The sequence below is a fragment of the Chinchilla lanigera genome, unplaced genomic scaffold, assembly GCF_000276665.1.
Source record: "Chinchilla lanigera isolate Chin_1 unplaced genomic scaffold, ChiLan1.0 scaffold00021, whole genome shotgun sequence".
Classification (NCBI taxonomy): Eukaryota; Metazoa; Chordata; class Mammalia; order Rodentia; family Chinchillidae; genus Chinchilla; species Chinchilla lanigera.
This window is the reverse complement of record NW_004955422.1, coordinates 26154653-26159034: the sequence shown is the minus strand read 5'-3', so window position 1 is coordinate 26159034 and position 4382 is coordinate 26154653.

Genomic DNA, 4382 nt, shown 5'->3' with positions numbered 1-4382 from the left:
TCAGAGGCTGTCATTGGACCAGCCCACCCCCCACACACCCCTCTTAGGGGTCATCCCTGCCCTCTGAGAATTGTCACAGTGACCCTGGTAGGGAAGCAAAGCCCAGAGAAGGCACTAGTACAGTCTGCCCCCTCAGCCACCATGTGTCTTACTCCAGTCAAGCATTTGGTCCTGATCCAGACATTTGCCTAGTTCCTAGATCCTAGCTCCTGACTGCCCTTCAGAGCGGGTCTTGATTGCTGAGGTGCTGCTCAGGTCTCAGAGAGGAGCGGGGTAAACCACGTTGCTAGCCCTTTACTGAGGAGGAGCTAGTTTTAATTTCCTCAAGCCTTAGAAGGTTGATGTGGGTTTGCATCAAAGGTCCCCTATTCCTTACTTCCAATCATCATAGGCAGCAATGAAGTCAGGAGGGGCGAGTATTCTTCAATTCTGTGCTCACGTAGAGCTGGGCGCTAAAATACCCTCAGTCAGCTGACCTGACCTGTGTCAGCCCTGTCCAGAGACCCTGGGTCATTTCTCAGATGTTTTCATTCAACTCAATGAGATATTTAGAAAACTAATAGAGTCCAGTAGCTGGGAGGAATTGGATGTATTTTAGATTGGTACCACACCTCTTTTTGGAATTGTTCGGGGCAGCTCATAGATTAAATGTGTTTTTAAGTCAGAGTTTTAAGGTGGAAACATAACTTGGTGGTCTGAAGGAGAAAGAAAAGGAATCCCTACTTCCAGGTACCACTATTTAAGCTTATATCTATTTGCCTGAAAGGTTCCTGGTAGAAAGGACAAGGAACCCCATTGGGCTACCCAGTTCCTTTTTCGTATACTTTAAAGCTTACATAATCTCCTTTCAGAAGACATTCTCCTCAAGCTGAAAGTTGGTGTTAGGAAAGTCTAGTGACAGAGTCAAGAGTATGTAATCCATTTTAGCTGTCGTTGCACCTGTGACTACTAGGCCCTCTGCGGTAGTCCCGCTGTCCTGTGAGAGATGACCATGTCCATATGTCACCCAGTAGAAAATAGTCTTTTTTTTTTTTTTTTTTTGGTTTTTTTTTTTTTTTCCAGTACCGGGAATTGAACTCATGACCGTGTGCTTGCCAGGCAGGCACTGTGCCACTGAGCTAAATCCCCAGCTCCCAGAAAATAGTCTTGATCATGATAAGTGTTCTGCCCTCCACCCGACCCACAATGATGGGCTCTTGGTCCAGGTAGAATATGGGAGGGCAGAATAAGTTGATTTCAAAAGACAGAAAGGCTCTAAACCATGTTTGCTACTTGATTTTACAAAAGGTAACAGAAACACCATCTGAAGGATAACAAGGGCTGAGAATGTAGCTCAGTGGGAGAGAGCTTGCCTAGGATGCACCAGCCCCAGGGATCCATCCCCAGTACCAAAAGCGGAAAAAAAAAAAAAAAAAAAAATATCTGAAGGGTTTTTTTGTTGTGTTGTGTTGTGTTTTTTTTTGTTGTTGTTGTTGTTTTTGAGACAGGGTCTCACTATGTAGTTCAGACTAACTTTGAACTCACTGTGTAGCCTAGGCTAGTCTTGAACTCTCCATGATTCTCCTGCCTCAGCCTTATGAGTGCTGGAATTACAGGGATATGCCACCATGCCTGACCTGAAGGGTTTTTAAGTGATTAGTAGGCATCAGATACATTCATTCATTTCATCTTAACAAAAAACCTATGAAGGAGGAATTGTTATCTATATTTCCAGCTAAGCCACTGAAGTTCATTTTGCCCAGGGCCGCCCAGCTGGAATTGGTAAAGTCAGGGTTCATCTCAGGACTGTGCCTTTCTCCTTCTACCATCCTGTGTCTTCATTCTGAAATGCTGAACGTTTGCATAAAGGAGGGCATGGAGTAGGACCTTCTGACTATGAGAATACAGTGCTGGGACTTAGGGCTTTGAGGATGTGACTTCCCCTGGGGCTAGAAGTTGGGGCGCCCGGGTGAATGGAGGGGTAACTTGTCAGTTTCCCTGCCATTTCCATATGTGCGTGTTTTATTTGAGCTTTGTGGTTGGTTCTGGGTCATAGTCAAGTCACAAGTGATTCCCTGTAATATGTCCAACTTGGGCACAGGTGATAATGTGTCACGTCTCTCCACTTCCCTCCTCTCCGCTCACTGATCCCCCCAATTCTAGCCATTTTGAATGCTGCTCAGGTTTGCCATGCTCTTCCACACCTCCACTCACTGGCACTTGCTGTATCCTTTAAGATTTAAATCCCCATCAGGAAGCTCTCCCTGAGCTCCCCTTTCTCCCCGCCTCACTGCCCTCCCCTTTCTCTCACAGAATCCTGTGTGCACACACTTTGCAGCACCGTATCCTCATCCTGGGTTGTCCTTCAGTCTGGGTTCCTTATCCATCAATGTCCCCCAGGAACCTTGTGCAGGGCTTAGGGTGTAGGAGCGCTCAGTAATGCTTGTTGAGTAGACATGAGGAACAGCTACTGTGTCCAGAACTTTCCCGGGCACTGGCTGTACAGAGATGAGGACGACACACACCCTCCCCTTGAGGAGCCGAGTTAGAAACTGGAGGAGACTGATATGTAGTGATTGAAACCCAACTTCATAAGATCCATAATATCTTACAAAGATGTTATAAAGGGCTTGGGGAGCACAGAGGAGTGAGAAAATAACTTAGCCTGGGAAGTCTTCCAGAGGTGTAATTTATGAGCTTGGGCTGAACATTAAAATATGAAAGATTTTTACCAAACTCAGAATACTAGGCAGAGAGAAAAGCATGCACAAAAGCATGAGCAAGAATCAATGTTTGGGGAACTGGAAGAAGTATTCATATTCTATCTCATCATTCAGAGTGAAAACATGTTTTACATACCAAATGGGGGAGAGGTAAAGTTGTCACTCTGTTGTGGATGTTTTAAGACTATATTATTCAGGGCTGGGGATGTAGCTCAGCAGCACAGCGCCTGCCTGGCAAGCGTGAGGCCCTGGGTTCAATTCCCAGTGCCAAAAAAAAAAAAGACTATATTATTCTGACAATTTTGTTTTTAATCCGTCAAATGGATTTTATTGCAAGGCAATAGGGATGGTATAGTCACTTTCTTATTTATAGATTCTAGTCTGCCTCCTTCCAAAAATAGTTTAATTTGACTTGTGATAAAAAGACACATCCACGACAAGGCTGTTCATATAGAAATAAGAAACAAAACCTATAGATAGGAAGGGAAGAATACCATTTCCCAAAGCGCTTTTTCCTTCTTTCGCTCACTTGATGTTCAGGTGTTCAGGATGAGGGTGAGATGGGATTTTCTGGCCTTCAGCCTGGCATTAGGAGTGCGCTCGAAAATGTGGATTCAGTGATCACACAGATACTTTCCCTGTTTGCCAGGGGTGCCACAGATACTTCTTGGTACTTTCTCTTCCTTTTGTTTCCATCCTTGCACACTTTTGAGTGGAAATAATCATCTTTACTTTGTGATCCTCCTGACACATTGCTTGTTAGTTCTTCATTCAAACTTCTTTCGGATTCTCTTGTCTTCTTGAAGTTTTTCCTTATTTATGTATTTATTTATTAATTTATTTATTTACTGCCTTTTTGAGACAGGGTCTCACTATGCAGTTCAGGCTGGCCTTGAACTCACTTATGTAGCCCAGTCCTCCACCTCGGCCTCCTAAGGGCTGGAATTACAGGCGTGTGCCACCATGCCTGGTATTTTTCCTTTTTTAAAACTTAGGAAACAGAAAAGCACAAAATGAAATCCCCTGTGATACTCCAGCCCAAGGATTAAAAAAAAAAAAAAAAAAGACTTTCAAAGGGTCTGGAGAGGTAGCTCAGTGGCAAAGCTGTACAATTAGCACATGCGAGGTCCTGGATTCCATCCCCAGCACATGTGTACACACATACATTCATACAAACATGCACACATACATACATGAATATTGAACTTTCAGAAAAGTTTTCAAGATTAGGACAAAAAATTTCTGAATATCCTTTACCTGGATTCCCCAACTGGTTTTTTTTTTTTAATCCTCCTGCCTCAGCCTCCCAAGTACTGAGATTACAGGCATGTACATTTGACTACATTTGCTTTATCTAGCTATCTCTGTTTTCTATCCCTAAATATATTTATATATTTATTTCTGAACTCATTTTAAGAATAAGTTGCAAATATAATGCACTCTCATTTAAGATTACTTCACCGTGTATTTGCTAAAAACAAGGAATTCCCTTACATAACAGGTATTTTTATATACAACTATTATTTATTTAGATTTAAATTTAAGAATGCATTGCTGGTTGGTGGCTCATTCCTGTAATCACAGCACTAGGGAGGCTGAGGCAGAAAGATCACCATGAGTTCAAGGCCAGCCTGTACTACACAGGGAGACCCTGTTTAAAAAAAAAAAAACAAGAATGCA